This window comes from Peromyscus leucopus, chromosome 1, assembly GCF_004664715.2.
Source record: "Peromyscus leucopus breed LL Stock chromosome 1, UCI_PerLeu_2.1, whole genome shotgun sequence".
NCBI classification, from domain to species: domain Eukaryota; kingdom Metazoa; phylum Chordata; class Mammalia; order Rodentia; family Cricetidae; genus Peromyscus; species Peromyscus leucopus.
The window spans coordinates 51,089,059-51,107,342 of NC_051063.1; the positions used below are offsets into that span (position 1 = coordinate 51,089,059).

The following is an 18,284-nucleotide window of genomic DNA, read 5'->3' on the forward strand; positions in this document are numbered from 1 at the left end:
ACCATTTTCTAGCCTTTGTATCTAGTGGCTGTTCTGTCTCTGACCCCAGATAAGTTTATTAGGGTGCACAATATTTTGGGGAATACAATACAACCACACACATAGTTTTGTTTTTTATGCAAATGAAGCTCAGACCATCTCCTTGCCTTGAGGCCTAGTGGCTCTCCAGAGCAACTGACTGAGAACAAAAGAGGCTTTTACATATCAAGTTGGAAGGTAGGATGGAGGAACATTCCTGAGGAGGCAGAGAAAGAGTGGCCAGGGAGAGGAGGACAGGCATTTTCTGTAGGAACAGACTGAATGGCATGACGAGAGAAAAGAGAGGAAGACAGAGGCTCTGTAGAGGGTAATCAGATCTCTGCTAGAGTTTTCTGAGTGACAGGAGTAGAGAGTAGTGGAAATGGAGAATGAGGAAATGGAGGACGAAGATGAAGCTAGAAGCAGAGGAGTTTAGTCGTTAGCAGGACTATGAGCTAGGGAACTGGACAGAGAAATAAAGGAGATGGATAAAGAGCTTGGTGTATTTAGAGTTATTCCTGCCCTGAGTGCCTGACAGAGCTGTAGCTGTATTGATAGAATTTGATAGAGGAATAAAGTTAACACACATACGAACATAGTGTACATAGATTTTTTTTCCCTCAGATAAACCACACTGGATGTAGCAAAATCCCCAGGTCCCCTGGGTATTCAATAATAGGTCTTAGTAAGGAAGCTACTATTACTGTTTTCCTAAGTGGACATAATGTGTCCATCAAATAACCTTCTGAACAACTATGTTTTTGCTCAGCTTTGGTCAGAGAAGGTTCTTTTTTGTAGTGGTCAGCACTACCTTCAGAGACTCACAGTTTGTCTAAGGACTGCGAATATGTGACTGAGTGCTCAGTCCTGAATGCAACATCCATACCAACTTTCCCAAAGTTCAGGGGATATCATGGAAGAAGCAGCATTAGAGCCTGAGAGAAGAGCCCGAGAGAAGGGCTGTGATGGAATAGAACACTGCCTTCCAGGCAGGGCATGGCCTTTGCACTCTTGAACTTACCTGCAAACCATCTAAGACTGGGCCTGCCACCATCATGTCATGCCTAGTAGTGGGGCTCATGAGAGAGAACGATAGCTTTTCCTTCCTCCCTCCCTCCCTCCTTCCCTCCCTCTCCTTCCCTCCGTCCCTCCCTCCCTCCCTTCCTCAATCCCTCCCTCTCTCTCTCTTTCTTGGTGTAACCACTTCTGTAAACAAATCTGTTCCCATGGTCATGTAAGTAATTCTAATGAAACCTGTTGACTATATAAAATGAAAATTAAGCGAAAAGACATGAAAATAGAAGAGAGGACTGGAGAGATGGTGGATGTTAAGAGAGTGCTTGAGAACTCTGCCCTTCCACAGGACCTAGGTTCCATTCTCAGCACCCGCATGGCAGCTCTTACTGTCTGTAACTTCAGTCCCAGGGGGTCTGGTGCCCTCTTCTAGCCACTCTGGGTACCGCACAAATGTATATGAACATATATGCAAGCAAAGCACCATATATATACATACAGAGACCCACTGTCTTTGCCTCCCCAGTACTTGGATTCATTAGAGTAGCTTAACATTAAACCACAGCTGAGTTTTTAACAGACACTTGCTTCACTCTTTTCTAACAACAGTCCACCCTATTACGTTCTCAGCTCCACAAGGGCACTTTCCCCTGCTAGAAAGTCTCCTTGTGACTGGACAGTCAGTGCACGATGAAATGAAAACATCTCGGGGGTGTCTGGTTGGAACATGGTAAATGTCACATGAGTATGAGGTCACGTGAGTGTAAGTCCAGTTTTGTGACCTATATTAATTTCCTATGATGCAGGCAGACTTATTTTGCTCACTGAATTTGGCGCAGGGGATTCCAATAATAATCACAAGGCACAAGAAACGGAGTGTGTGCCTTGGAGTTGTTGGATACAAAAAGAACTTCCTCCTTGGGGCACTCAGCTCTGTCCCACCCTACTACACCCCCACCCCCCATTCCACGCCCCTGTATCCAAACTAGAAAGGAGCAGGTGGTCTGTGCTGATTCCTGGTATGTCTGGACCCACGTGAGGACCTGCTCAAAAAACCCAAAGGGGTATTCATTCTGGGCCTCTTCTAGTAATATTTAGGATCAGGAAAAGGAAAGAGAGTTCTTTTATAATGCCAGCAGAGGGCGCAAGAAGGCTCATAGCACCTCTTATTTCTTAGCAAATTCTACCTAGATGACCTAGAAGACATCCCCACACACAAGCTTTTTTCTTGGTATAGCCATTTAAAATGATGTGGTTTTCCCCAACAAAGAATTAGCCATTTTAACATGGACAATTATACAGACTAGAATCACACCCCACACCACACTAGTCCTGGTATGGTTGAGTTTTCAGGCAATCAACTGGTCTGGATACACTGGTGGGTACAGTCAGTGATCGGTTGATACTCAGGTCAGAAACATGCCCTGTTGGGCTCCTAGGAATTGTATCTTGGCAAGTTTCTTTCCTCCATCCTCCTTAAGACTTTGGTACAAGTTTTTACGGTAACTGTAAATCATTTAATTTTCATCTAAAGTAAAAATGAGGGGGCTAGAGAGATGGCTCAGTGGTTAAGTGCACTGGCTGTTCTTCCAGAAGTCCTGAGTTCAAGTCTCAGCACCCACATGGTGGCTCATAGCCATATATAGCAGGATCTGATGCCCTCTCTGGCATAGGTTATACATGCAGATAGAGCACTCACATACATTAAATAAATAAATAAACCTTAAAAAATAAAAACAAAGTAAAAACGAGAAAAATTAAAGCAAATGATTCTATGGTATTTTGTACACTCACACTATTGTGGAGCCAACACACCTAGTTTCAAAACATTTCCCTCACTCCAAAGAGACACTACACCACCTCAACCCTTATTCTCCTCTTGCACCTCCCAAGCCCAGTCCCCATCCCTGGCAACAACCAACTGCTCTTTTTCTCTTGGTTTACTATTTTTCACAGAAATAGAATCTGGCTTTCTTCTTTCGGCATGATTTGTGCATCTGTCGACAGCGTAGCACATCAGTACTTGATTCCTTTCCTTTTTCAATAGCATTCCATTGTATGTGACTAGAACAATCTCTTTATCCATTTCCTCAGTGTGGCCTAAGCCAGACTAGCTGGCCCGAGAACTCCTGTGCATTCATCTGCCTCTCCCTCCCCATCTCACTGTAAGAGCCCTGAGATTACAGATGTGCACCACCACATCTGGCTTTCCCTGGGTTCCGGGATTTGAAGTTGGGACCTCAAGCCTGTCTGGCAAGGGCTTTATCCACTGAGCCACCTCCCCAGCACAGCTGGTTTTTTATCCTGGGGAGCAGTTTCCTTCCCCCAGTTAACTTATTTCACAGCGAAATTTGCATACATTCTAGCTTCCGTCTCTTCGTTTTCTAAAGACTGTAAGATGTACAGCCACAGTGGGAAGGAAAGCAGATCCCCAGACTTTTGGTCAAACTGTAAACAGGTCCATTTTCCTTTCCCAACATCTATGTCCTAATTCCGTGGAAACACAGGTGGATCCGTTTTTTCTCCTGGCCGTTAATAAAACACCGGGTGGCGGTGGCGCACGCCTTTAATCCCAGCACTCGGGAGGCAGAGCCAGGCGGATCTCTGTGAGTTCGAGGCCAGCCTGGGCTACCAAGTGAGCTCCAGGAAAGGCGCAAAGCTACACAGAGAAACCCTGTCTCGAAAAAAAAAAAATAAATAACAAAAAAAATAAAATAAAATAAAATAAAATAAAACACCGGACAAAGGCAACTTAAGGAAGGGCCGATTCCTTTGGACTCCCGTGGGAAGAAGGCATCTCAGGGAGGTGCCCCAGCTCCCCCGGCCGGAGCATCAGGTGATATTGTGTCAGTCAGTAGTCAGGAAACGCTCGTGCCCAGCTGCCTGCGACCTCCCTTTGCCTTTTTTTTTTTAAATTCAGCATGTGTCAAGATGCTACCCCCATTCAGGGTAGCTCCCCCCTCCTCAGTCAGCCCATTCAGACACACTCAAGAAGCATACCTCTTTGGTGAGTCTCAATCCAGTCTAGCTGACAATTAAAATTAATCACAATGAGAAAACTGAGGTGGCAAGTTTTTTGGCCCTGTGTGCCTGGTAATACTACTATGAACAGTGTGCGCAATTACTGGAGTACTTGCTTCCAACTGACTGGGGTGACAGGAGGGGAGCTGTGTGTTCTTGCGGTAATTCTTCAACCCTTCTCGGGTTACCAACCTGATTTCCACCCCCACCAGCAGTGTTTAAGCGCACCCCGGACTTTTGACTCTGCATGATCGAAACTGTCCCTGGACGGGTCTCCAGACTCCTTACCCACGACGCACAGGCTAGGAGAAGTCGCCTAGCCGTTTCCTGTTTAAGGCTGTTTACAAAAGATCCTCCAGAGTCACTAAGGCACACTCGCCACATCCACTCGTGGACCTCCATAAACTTCTTTCCTAGAGACCTCCGCTCGGCCTCGCACAGAACCCCACTTAACTCCTGCAAAGCTGGGGCCTGGGGCACAAGGCAGCAGCTGTGCTCAAACGCTTCGGCCTTGCTGGTCGCGGGCTGCTCTGGCACAGCCCCGCCCCGCTCCCATGCCCTGTCGCTGCCCAGGCAGGCCAGCCCGTCCCGAGCCTCACGCCGAAGGAGACAAAGGGAGAGGCGTGCCGCCCCTCCCGGGGGTTACTCTCGGTCAGCGCCCGCCCCCGGGTTACTCGCGTTCACTCGGCCCACAGCGCCTGACCCCGCGCAGCCAATCAGCAGCCGCGCTGCGGCTCGGCCGGCGTCCGCTCCAATCAGGAGGCGCCGCCCCTGCGGTTTGCCCCGCGAAGTGGCCACCGCGGATGGAGGCCAGGCAGAGGTGAAGTGGCCACCGCGGATGGAGGCCAGGCAGAGGTGAAGTGGCCACCCCGGATGGAGGCCAGGCAGAGGTGGAGTGGCCACCGCGGATGGAGGCCAGGCAGAGGTGAAGTGGCCACCGCGGATGGAGGCCAGGCAGAGGTGAAGTGGCCACCCGGATGGAGGCCAGGCAGAGGTGGAGTGGCCACCGCGGATGGAGGCCAGGCAGAGGTGAAGTGGCCACCCCAGATGGAGGCCAGGCAGAGGTGGAGTGGCCACCGCGGATGGAGGCTAGCAGAGGTGCCTGGGAATGCTGCTTCTCCCCGGCTGTGGGAGAGAAACGCGGAGCAGTGGGCTCCCTACCGCAAGCCATCATGAGGCATAGAGCATCAGGGTTGGGGTTCAGGAGCTTGGGCATCAACCTACATTTCTGAACTCCTCCTCCTACCGTAAACTGGCCGGTGTGACTACCGTGGCTAAGCTGTTTGATAACGCCACTTGACACTTTACAACGGAAGTATGCGTTAACCACCTCAGAGGGTGAGGCTTCAACAAAGTTAATCTCACAGAGATCATTCAATATCTGCTCTATTCTTAATCCTTAGCCTGCCTACTCCTTCAGCCTGCTGCTGGGTATAAACGCCTGTCTGTGCTTCCTGTTTCTTTTACACAAACACTTCAGAATTTACAGAGGGCACCAGGAATCTCTCAAAAGTCCCAGTATGAGCCGGGCGTGGTGGCGCATGCCTTTAATCCCAACACTCAGGAAGCAGGGGTAGGTGGATCTCCGAGTTCGAGGCCAGCCTGTTCTGCAGAGTGAGTTCCAGGAGAGCCAGAGCTACACAGAGGAACCCTGTCTGGAAAAAACAAACAAACAAACAAACAAACAAACAGTCCCAGTATGTTCTGAGGGCACAGATATAGGTAGTGGACCCAGGGAGAACCAATGCCCATTGATTCCTGGCAGAGTCCTTACCCTGCAGAGCCCGCCCATTAACTAAGTACGGGGTGTGCGTGCACACAGGTCAGAGTATGTATGTGGATATAGTGCTGCAGAGTGAGGATAGCATTCAGAGTTGGTGGGAAGGCCAGTGCCATAATTCTTCCCTGAGCTAGGAGCTTTCCTCTATAGACGAGGGCTATGGAGCCCTCGGTTCAAAACTCATCGCCATGTCTTCCCTCTCACGTTCCTGAGAGAACAGGTGGCTGGGTGGTGTTGAGAGTGGTCATTGCCACCATGGCTTTCCCGTTCTCCCCTGTGTAATGTCCCCAATGCCCAGCCATTCACCCTGTGCCTGGGTTTCCCAGGGCTTGTATTGCTGAACTAGATACTGTTTTCCAGAATGAAATCTCAAGTGTTGCCATGCCCACAGGAGAGGCCCAGTGGCCAGTGGAAGGAGACAAGGAGGAGAATAAAAAGGCAAGGAGAGAAAAGAGGTGGTAGAAGAGGGGACAGAAGACGGAGCTGAGCCCGTGACAATGGTTGATAAGGTAACATCAAGTCGTCTTTGACCAACGAGGAGGCCAGAATTGACAAATGTATTATTAACTTTTTAAAAATTATTTTATTTTATTTTATGTGTATGGGGGTTTGCCTATATGTATGTCTGTGCACCACTTGAGTGTCTAGTGCCCTGAGAGGCCAGAAGAGGGTGTAGAGTCCTCTGTAGCTGGAGTTACAAATGGTCATGCGCAGCCATGTGGGTGTTGGGAATTGAACCTGGGACCTCTGGAAGAGCAGCCAGTGCTCACAATCATTGAGCCATCTCTTCAGCCCCATTTAACATCTTCTCATGGGAAAAGGCAGGGACAGGATTTGGGGTAATATTATGTTAAGATCACAAGGATGTATGCAACATCGTCCTGCTTGGATTTGGCCAGTGCCTGGATATTTTGTTCCCTCAATTCTTCTCACCTCATCTCTGCCTGGGGCTGCGTAGGCCAGCTACCTCTGCACACCTTGCCCCTTTTGGCAGGGGACAAAGGCGTATGAGGAAATAAAGCACTCAGCCACCCAATGCCTTTAAATCCACAGCTCTGGGCAACAGCCCACACAGTGAAGCAGAGCCTGGACAGCCACTGTATATATACACGACGGAACACAGTTCCAAGTTCAGCACCTGATTTGCTACACAGCCCACGCTCTGAAGCAGAAGTCCAGCTTCAGTCCTGGAAGTGCTCAATTCTAGCCTGTGGTCTCAGCTCTGGTAAGTTCTGGGCATCTGGGGGCCAGCATACTTGCAAAAAAGAGAAGGGGATTTTCTAAGCAGTGACTCCCTGTCAGTGTACATAGGCTTAAAAAACATGGGACCCCCTAGTAAACTAGTGGCTAAGCTCCCAGTAAGACTTGACATGCTGCTTAGCCGAGGTCCCTATGAAACAAATCACCTAAATTGGATAGGCCAATGGCCATAGCAATGACTGGGTTTGATGGGACAGCAATATTTGATTCTAAAATTAACTGTACAGCAGTATCTTGTGAAGTAAAGAGGTAGGCACAGCAGGGAGACGGCCAAAGGTGAGAGGTGCATTGTGGTAAGGAGTTTTGTTCCAACAGTTTTGAGACCATCTGTCCACAACACAAACTCGCCACCTCTTTGTTTTGCTGCATAATTAGAATGTCTCTGCTTATGTGTGAGATATTTTGGTGAATACTGTGTGCAGTCCACACATCAGGCAGGACAGCATCATCTAGTTCTAGCTTGGGGGCCTCAGGACCCCATTAGTTCTTATTCTTAGTGGTTGGGTGGGACAACATGGAAATGGACACATCTGGAAATGTTTGGGACCCATAAGAAGAAATCAAAGATGAGGGATTCAATCTCATGACAAGAATGCTCTGAAGCCCACAGAAATCCACAAAGATACCCCCACAGAAGACTGCTGGCAGTGGCCAAGAGACAGCCGGGACTGACCTGCTCTGGTAATGGGATGGCCAGGCACCCTAATAGTTGTGCCAGAAACCCCATCCAAGGACTGAGGAATCTGGATGCAGACATCCACATCTGGGCCCCGGGTGGTTAGCGAGAAAGAGGAGGGTTTATATGAGCAAGAATTGATGAAACCAAGGTTGGATAAAGCACAGGGATAGATAGCCAAACGAATGGAAACACATGAACTATGAACCAAGGGCTGGGGGGCCCCCCAACTGGATCAGGCCCTCTGAATGGGTGAGACAGTTGATTGGCTTGATCTGTTTGGGAGGCATCTAGGCAATGGTACCAGGTCCTGGGCTCATTGCATGAGTTGGCTGTTTGAAGCCTGGGACTTATGCAGGGACACTTGGCTCAATCTGGGACGAGGGGACTGGACCTACCTGGACTGAGTCTATCAGGTTGATCTCAGTCCTTGGGGGAGGCCTTGCTCTGGAGGAGATGAGAATGGGGGGTGGGCTGGGGGAAGGGGAGGGGGCAGGAGGGGGAGAGCAGGGGAATCTGTGGCTGTTGTGTGGAACTGAATGGTATTGTAAAATAAAATAAAATAATAATAATAATAAAAAGAATGCTCTGAAGCATGAAGCAAGACTTTCTCTGTCCCGCCAGCTCCCAGGTAATGACACGGAGACTTATTATTAATCATGATAGCTTGGCCTTAGCTCGGGCTTGTCCCACTAGCTCTATAACTTAAATTCACTCATTTATTTTAATCTGCATTCTGTCATGTGGCTCATTAACTCATCTCTCCACCCTGCTCATGCTGCTTCCTCTGCGTCTGGCTGGTGACTCCACCTTTCTTCCTCTCCAGTCCTCTCTGTTCCCAGAAGTCCCCCCCGCCTTCCTGCCTCGCTACTGGCCATGCAGCTCTTATTAAACCAATCACACTTCTTCACACAATGTAAAGGAATATTCTGCAACAGAAGCATAATTTTACTCTCTATAGCCAAATTCTTACCAAATGAGTTTAATATAACACAACTTTGAGATTTTTGTAATAAAGAAAAATAATTCAAAAAGATTAAAAGTTCATTTATAAATTTTTTCTTACTTGCATTCACTTAGTTAACTCATTGTTAACAATTTTTTTTAACTGTTCATGGAAAGGATGGCTACTCATCTTCCAAGTTGGGTTTTGTTGTTGTTTTGAGGGTGGGGTAACATTGCAAAAACATCTGACTCCGTAGTTCAGGTTGGCCAGGAGCTCGCACATAGGCCATGCTGGCGGTGAGCTCACAGCCATCCTGCCTCTGACTCCATAGTGTAGAGATGACAGGTATACCCAACCACTCCAGACTTGAGTTATTTTATGACAGATCTGGAAATTAGGAAAATTTGGGTACAGGACGCAGTGGCACTCATCTGAAACCCCAATACTCTGGAGGCTGGGATAGTGCGATTCTAAGATGTAGGTCACCTAATCCAAGGCTTCATCCAAAACACAATAATAATTCCTTGAATCATACAAAGCATAAGGTAATTACAGTCACTTCCTCTGCTTTCTATTTCCATGACTAAGTTGTATCGAGCAAATTATTTTCACTGTGCAATCTGTTCTTAGTTGGATTCATAGTTTGACAGGACTTCTCTTCCAGCTAACCCTACTTAACCCGGGCACTGTACTCTACTCTGCCTGACCTACACTGAAGAACACAGTTTCCCTTGCTGCCTACTGACTTTCCACTCCCTCTTCTTACAGATCTCCAGCTCCTACATGACCACCACGACCACCACCACCATCACAAAGCCTCTTTCTGGGGGGCTAGAGAACGAGGGGGAGAAATTAGAAAAGATTTTCCAACAATGGGCAGAAGACATCCGTCCTGAAATGAAAGAAGACATACATGACCCCAGCTACCAGGATGAGGAGGGGCCCCCGCCCAAGCTGGAGTATGTCTGGAGAAACATCATCCTCATGGCCCTGCTGCACTTGGGGGCCCTGTATGGGATCACACTGGTTCCCTCCTGCAAGGTCTACACCTGGATCTTCGGTGAGCAGCAACCCTTGTCTTGGGCCAGTGCTCTTGGTCTCACCCTTTTCCTTAATGAGGTCTGCTCTGACCCAGGTCAGCAGCCGTGTTCTGTATGGGATTCTCCATCCCTTTCCCTTTGGCTCCTGAGGGATTGACTGGGCTGGAAAAAGAGCCTAGTTGGATTGGGATGCAAGAGTATCCGTTCCGGGAGTCCCTTAACATGGATGCTGAGCCCATGGGCATGGTGGCTTGGAGGAATGGACATGAGACAAAGCAGCAACTGACCCTGAACAAGCTTTTCTGGGTGAATTCCTTGCTTGTCTGCCTGTCCTATCCCTGCCTGCCTGCCACAAGTAGGCCCTCCCCCAGGTACTGGGCTAGGGGCTTTATGGACTACACTTTGAACCCAGTCAGCACAAAGCAAATGAAGATTGTACAGGGAAAAAAACGGAAGAGGGTCATCCAGACAAGTCTTTGGACCTCACCCCTGTCCCGATGAGGCTGGCTTGCCTGGGAGGAAGATGAAGCAGGATCCTATACAATTCAGATGCACAGTAGGCTCCCCTACTGTTCGTAGGTCTCCAGGGTGTGGCATAGGCCGGTCAGGATGTTCTTAGAATGAAATAAGATTGCAGAAGGGTTTCATGTTCCAGTCCCCATCCAGCTTCCTGCTGCTCATCTCATCTCTTCCAGTGCAATGGATGCTGCACGGTCTAACACACCTTCCCTGTCTCCAATACACAGTTCTTTGGCAGACATTATAACCCTTGATTAGCCCAATCTTCAGGCTGCTGTACTGAGAATGACAGCGTGTCCTGGCCTGCCTTAGCTCAGACCCTTGGGGCTTCATGGCCTGGAGTTGATGGTAGTGCTGCCCCTGACATCTACAGATGTGCTTTGCGGGTGTTATCACTTGTGACCCCAGAAGCCTGAACAGGAAGAGTGAGCAGGACCTGTGTGGATGCAGGGCACTTGCTGCTCTGGCAAGTTCTCCTCAGGAAGATGCTGGGATGTTGTCTAGAGCAGCCTCAGGTGTGGTTTTTTTTTCTGGCACTCTCTCTTAAAGAGTAGTGGTAGAAAGAGGCTAGTTGGCCAGATGTTAGCTGCATCTGGCCCAGTCCTTGTAGGTCTTACAAGTGGTGAGATCTGGACTCTGGAGCTTCATCTTGGAAATTTTCCAGATGTCTCAGGGAAATGCAACTGTGCACATTTCCTTCCTCAAGATCCTGTCCCAGTGTGGCCTAAAGCACCCTTTCAGGTCGGGAATAGCTTGTTCTTATCACATGGTGTCACACTCCGTATATAGCAGGGTGGTTTATCTGTAGGGCAAGGATCATGGTCACTGAGGCAGCTGGGTGGTGTCTGTACTCTTCTCCTTCTGAGAACCCCAAACTTGAGTTGCAGCGTAATGGACACACAATGTGGGTAGCATTCCCTTATAGACTATAGACTCCCCTTCCACTTTGGGCCCTCCTTGTAGGCATCATTCAGTTCAATTCTGAGCTTGTCCAAACTGTCTGTTTGGCAGGCCTCAGTTGCTCATACAGGAATTGGAATGACATTCCCAAAGTGAAGCTGTGTTTGCTCTCTTTTTTGGTATCTTTCCATTAGTAATCTGTTATTTTTTGGCTTCCGAAAAACATAGGGCCATTTATACAAAGTGGTGGGGTCTCCGACCTTAAGGTTCTGTAGCCTTTGAGGAGCAGCCATTGTTTCCAGCTGGCCTTAGAGTATTGTAACATAGTTTTTTACCAAGGTCCCAGCTTTTATGTTAGTGCTATACCAACCAGAGGAACAGATGGCTACACCCACTGTCCCCTTCCCCATCATGGATTATGCAATGCCTCTTGAGCTGTGGTCTTTGAGGTCAGTAGGGTAGGACAATGCTGGTATTCTCTGTTGTCCAGAAGTACATGCCAGAGCTGGAGCCAGAATAGACTGTTGTCGGAAACCCTAGCTGCAAACCATGGTTCCACTTTACCAGTCTCGTGGGACTAGAAAAACATACCACTTACTCCATGCATTTCCTCAACTGTGAGGTCACGTTAGGAGCACCTACCCCCTTTAAGGGATACAGTAAATATAAGAATAGTAATATCCTTGGCGAAGCTTGAGCCTCTGTGCAAATGTGACTGTATACAGGGCTGCCTGTCCTGATACAGCCACCCTTCCACTGCAGTAATGACATGCTATTGTACCGACTGTTTATATAGTCCCAGCTCCGCATTGCATGTGTGTCCTTGCCACTTGGGTCTCCTCTAATTTGGCAGTGCCCAGATTGATCTGGCTCATAAACAGCTGTGTTTATGGTCCTAAGCACTGTGGGCACAGTTGATGGCCCTCAACACTTCAGAGAGAGTCAGCCGAAGATCAAAGGACCCAGGAACCTGGCATAATGCTCCTGCAGGACAGTGACTGAAACCCTATTCCCTGACCTACTTCCTCAGTACCTAGACCTCCTTAGCTCATCTCCATTTTTAGGTGGACAGTCTGTGAGGGGATGGATTCTCTTCAAGCGGTGAATGTTTTCAGCCTTAGAGAACAAAGCATCCCCGAGACAGAAACACCCCAATAGGACAGTGGCAAATAAACTTATAGGCCTTCAGCTAGTTACTGGCCGAAAGCATGGCACATGCTTGCTTATACCTCTCCTTTGTGTTATTTAGGCAGCTACAGCAGCTTGTGCACCTAAAGTTCTTGATGGTCTCTCTGCCCACATGCTGCCACTTGAGCAAATCAAGAAAGGCTCGCTCTCCCTTTGTTCAGAGAGCTGCACAAGTCATGAAAAACGTCTTGCCTATATGTGGTTTGAATATATCTCATTTCTACTGCTTTAGTGTCAAAGGATCCATGTCTATTTATATCCCTAGGATTCAGGAGAAAACAGATCCCCATCCCAAGCCTTACAAAGACACGATGGAGCTCCGGAAAGGTGTCCTAACATTCTTAGCAGGCGAACTTTCCTGATTTCCACTGTCTTTTCCTGCAGTGTATGTATCATATATAGTTACTGGCCTGAGCATCACAGCCGGGGCGCATCGCCTGTGGAGCCACCGAACCTATAAAGCACGGCTGCCCCTGAGGCTCTTCCTCATCATTGCCAACACCATGGCTTTCCAGGTAAGAGTCTGGTGCTGCTCAGCACTGTGTGTCAGTCACTTCTACTGAGGATCCAGGGCAGACCAGAGGGAATCGGTGTCCTGAGGAGAGCCAACAGGGCAGCCATTGTCTCCCCTGGTCTTCTGTGGTCATCTAAAGTATGTGCTTAGTTCTGAGGTCCACAGAGCATGAGGTCCTTCTGAGTCACTGGGTAGGGAGACAGGAGGAAGGGGTCTCTAGTTTACTACCGGGTCATTTTGACCACATTCTTATGCTTTCACAGAGTGTGACTGACGTGGTCCTTCAGTCTAACAGGCCACCCTGCATCGTTAGGCCACTGACCCCAGTTTCCTAGACCATCAATAAACAGTAAACGTACACTTTGTGATGCCTGTCTTGGGATCCCAGCACGATGGGAACGAAGATGAAGTGCTGCAGACCCAAGGGCTGTTGTTTCAGATAGTACACACGCAAAGCATGTCTAAGGGTAGTGAGTCTGTTGCAGGCACTGTACGAGCGTTTGGCATAGATGCACTGGTTAAGTCTTCAGAATGTCTTAAGAGGTGGCTACTGTTATTATCCCTCATTTCAGATGAGGAAATTGGGTTAAGAAGTAGTCTCATAGACCTGCGCTGGGATACCACCCGTGGCTGCCATGCTGGCTAAGTCAGCTCCGGAGGCTGTTTGAGCATGAGTTCATAACCCAGAAGGGAGGGAGTTGGAGAAGGAGTTTTTACCGGTATTAGGTTACAGCAACTGGCAGTAGAGAGCTTGTCATCTGGGGGGAGGGCCTCAGTGTGGGGCTCATTGTGGGGTAAGGAGAAACCCGGAAACAAAATTCATTTTCTTGCATGGTAAGATTGGAGGTTCCCAACCTATGTGTATAATAATCATCTCTGCCTAGCAGTTTACACCCTGAACTCTCCTGCTCTCTGGGCAAAAGGGAAGAGGGTGATATTATTGGTGCATAATTAAAGGGTTAGGAAGAGTCCCATGTAAGAGGTTCTTAGGAAAGGTGCCCAAGCTCCCAAGTTACATGCTGGTCTTGTTGCTAGTTGAGTAACCTGTCATTGTGGAAGTCTAAGAGAGAGCTTCCCCCATCTATATTCACAGACCAACACGCCCGGCTCAAGGCCACCTGCTGCCTATTCCCCATCTTCAAGGACTAGGCCGTCCATTAGGATCCTGTCCAATGGTCTGCTGTTCTTTGCTAACGAAACTGAGGGCTTGTCACCAACCTGCCTTCTTCTACCGCACAATCTCAGGAAGCGGCAGTGCTATTTCCTGAGTCTGAGACTATAAGTTCCTTTTCCACATAAGCGTCAGGGGCAAGTGTGCAGAAGAGGGGCTCCCAAGTCCTCCTTGGAAGACAGTCCTGGAACTCTGTGAGACACCTAAGGCCCTTGCATTCCCCCAGGAGGGAATCTCTTCTCAATACTGGGGTCCTCTTTCCTGTCCCTCCAGAATGATGTGTATGAATGGGCCGAGATCACCGCGCCCACCACAAGTTCACAGAAACTCACGCCGACCCTCACGATTCCCGGGTGGCTTTTTCTTCTCTCACGTGGGCTGGCTGCTTGTGCGCAAACACCCGGCTGTCAAAGAGAAAGGTGAAAAACTGGACATGTCTGACCTCAAAGCTGAGAAGCTGGTCATGTTCCAGAGGAGGTGAGTCAGGGTTGGGGGCGTGGAGCCCAGGGCACCTGGGTTTAGAGACTCCACCTTTTCTCATATATAATGTGTAAATAAAAGCTGAGAGATTTCTGGGTTTGTATTTTAAGACCCATTTAAATGGCTCAGAGACCATAACGATACTTCACTGTTTTGTGCAGTTCCATGCACTTTGAGCAATTTTCCTGAACACAATTAAATGCAATCTGACCTAACTATCACTGATCTAACTAGGTAGGCATAGACATAAAAGTGAATATAGCTGAGCCTTTCCCCTCAAGGAATTTCTAGCCTATTGAGGTTGAGAGACAAGGCAAGTATGAAATAATCATGATACAAGGCAGAATATGCAGAAATATTAATCCTGCACTTGCGAGGCAGGAGGATCCCTGAGTTTGAGGCCAGCCTGGTCTACAGAGTGAGTTCCAGGACAGCCAGAGATATATAGAGAAACCTGTCTTGAAAAACAAACGAACAAAAGGAATTCAAAGGCAGATGGACAAGAACCCAGACAGCAGAACTTGGCCAATGAGGTGATGAGGCTGTGATTTGACCCTGTTGTCTGATGAACATAGTTTTGTTCCTCTGAGGAAAGAATAATGGATTTCTTTTCCGGAAACAGGTGGTTCTATACTGGACGCACTGGCTTCCGGTGTTGTGTCCTAGGAAAGTCATTCTGTGTCCACATTGCCTCGTTTAAAAATGTGTAGAAGACCGTGTGTTCGAAAGATTATCCACCCCATTCTCTTCTGGGGGTTTCTGCCCTCACCCTTCCCCTATACTCAGTGGGAGCAGGAAAAGCACAGGTACACTCTAGGAGTGGATGCTTAAGGTAGGTGTAAAGAGTGACCTCTCCATACTCTGCGTGTGATCTCTCCACATAGGTACTACAAGCCCGGCCTCCTGCTCATGTGCTTCATCCTGCCCACACTGGTGCCCTGGTATTTCTGGGGAGAGACTTTTCAACACAGCTTTTATGTTGCCGCTTTACTGAGATATGCCTTGGTGCTCAATGCCACCTGGCTGGTGAACAGTGCCGCCCACCTCTATGGTTTTCGCCCTTATGACAAGAACATTGGAGCCAGACAAAATATGCTAACTTCAATGGGAGCCCTGGGTAAGTCAGCTGTCTGCAGCATGACCACATCCGTTGGTCTACTAGTTAGGATTCTCTGCTGTCTGAAAGACCAGATAAGATGTGTTTGTTTTAGTTCAGGATCTCTCACTCTGTAACCTAGGCTGGCCTGGAACCCACTCTGTAGCCCAGGTTGGCCTCCAGGTTGCAACAGTATCCCTGCCTCAGCCTCCAAAATGCTACAATTGCAGGTATGAGCCATTACATATGGCTCCTAACTTTGTTTTTAATGGTAAGTTGTGTCTCAGTTCTTCTATCTGAAACTAGGGTTTATTAACTGAGTAAGCCAGTCCGGTCTACATAGCAAGTTGCAGGCCAGCCAGGGCTACATAGTGAGTGAGACCCTGTCTCAAAGACAAAGAACAACGAAAAGCTAAACCAACTAGGTATTATATAAGAAACCCAACTGAAAAGTCAGGCAACATGTCTACTAAAAATGAATGGTGGAGAGCACCAGGTTCCAAAATGGTCTCCAAAATGCCGTGTCTATCAAGCGGCTTTTAAACAGGGTCTCACTGTGTAAGCCTGGCTGTCCTGGGATTTGCTACATAGACCAAACTGGCCTTGAGCGCACAGAGATTCACTTGGGTCAAGCTCCTCCGAGCGAGGATTAAAGGTGTGAGCCACTACACCCAGCCCACATCAGGCCCTTCTAAGTTTGCCCTTCCCCGTCTCCTCTGGTTGGCTAGGGCCGCTTGGTTTAGGAAATGAATAAACTAAACAGCAGGGTCAGCGGCACAGTCAGGAAAGCTCAGTGCTTGGCATTTGATCACGCTACAAAATGCATAGGAATTCCGACTTCGTTCACTCAACTCCAATCGCACTGTCCCAACTGCCGCTCACCTGCCCTAGTTTTCTAAACCAGGTACTTTCTGCCTCTGAACATGCTCTCACTTTGATCCTCCTGAAATAAATTACTTTCACTCGACAGTTACTAGATTTTCATAGAATAATGTGGCCTGAGCTGTGCTCTGTTCTGTGACTGGAAATAGGGAGCTTCTTCAAATTCATAGCCTCGTGACTAGCTGTCCAGAGAGCTGCAGCCTTCACCTTCACGGTCATGGCTTATCTGGTCTTTTGTCTGCTTACCTCACCCTTGGTTCTTCTCCAGCTGTTTCCTGCCATGCTGGTTTTTTGTGGGTTTTTTTTTTTTCTTTTTGGCTTCTTGAATTACCTCCCCCACTGTCATATGCTCAAGTTATCTGAGAAAGTTGATCTCGGAAGATTCTCTTTTGATGTCCCAGGTTACCCACACACTTGCCCCATTGCCCATTCTGTTTGAAATCTAACACTCGGTGCTCCAATATAGAAGTTAACAGTCCTTTGTTAGTAGCCCTAGCCAGGTGCTCTCCCACCCCCTGCCCAGTCTAACTGTGGGACCACTCTGCATGCAGATAGAATGAATCCACAACCACCTGGAAGCCCTGGTTAGAAGAAGTTCGGTGTCCCAAATCCCGTTACTTGCTTGTTTTCCGTATCACCGCTAAATCTCTGTGAGATACTCAGTTTCCAACTCTCTTATTATTGTTGTTCTTTATGCGAACTTGGTGAAGTAGTGCTGTTCTTGGGGACTCGGTCAGAAAAGGAGGGCTCTGGCAGCAGCTGGCAGTCTGTACGGTTTTCATTTACCCGCCATAATAATTATCCTGAGTCTAAAGATGTGTGTTTCTTTTCAAAGTGAATGCACATTCAAGAGTTCCAGAATATCATTAGAAGCACTAGCATTTTCAGAGTGGTTCTAAATTTCTAAGCCCTCACCCAGATCAAAGACCAGCAACCCCAGATCAAAGGAGACAGCATCCAGGGACCGGGGACCGCTGAGAAACGCCAGTCCTTTGGCCTCCTTTGACTTTTGCTGCTGGTTGTCTTCTTCTATGGGAATCTTGACAGGACACCACATAGCATGGAAAGCCTGAGCCTGTTACCTGTAAAGCGTACAGAGCCTCCTCTCCCCTCCAGACCACATGCACGCAGACACAGAGCGGGGCCGTCTGGCTCAGTATTTGTTTGCTCTGGATTTTTCCAAGGAGAACCATTTTCCCAGAAGAATCATCTTCCCTCATCCGGTTATCTCAAGAGAAACAGACTTCCAAAAAACAGCCCCACACACATCAGTAAGTGAGACCGCAATATATATATTTAAGATACTTCTGAGGTCACTTTTTTCCTCAGGGTAGAAGACACAGGGTCATCTATTCAGTTAACAGCAGCAGATTTCTCTGAGATTTCTCAAGCTTCTAGGTAGAGGTGTGCTCAGAGCAGGAAGAGCCCCACACACGAGCCCCCTAACTGCTCTCACGCTTCTGTTCCAGGCGAGGGCTTCCACAACTACCACCACGCCTTCCCCTACGACTACTCCTGCCAGTGAGTACCGCTGGCACATCAACTTCACCACGTTCTTCATTCGACTGCATGGCTGCCCTGGGCCTGGCTTATGACCGGAAGAGAGTGTCAAGGCCGCTGTCTTGGCCAGGATTAAAAGAACTGGAGATGGAGCCACAAGAGTGGCTGAGTTCCTGTTCCAAATGTCCCTGGGCAGAAGTTCAATGTTCTGCTGATGACTATAGAAGAATGCTTAAATGACTAATAGAAAAGAATGCTAAAGATGACCTTAACCCTGGG

The 18,284-nt window shown here is 48.3% G+C and overlaps 1 pseudogene; it reads left to right on the forward strand.

The window, feature by feature from the left end:
• Positions 1-5,047: 5,047 nt before the first annotated feature.
• LOC114706428 lies at positions 5,048-18,220 on the forward strand (annotated as a pseudogene).
• The last annotated feature ends 64 nt before the right edge of the window (positions 18,221-18,284 follow it).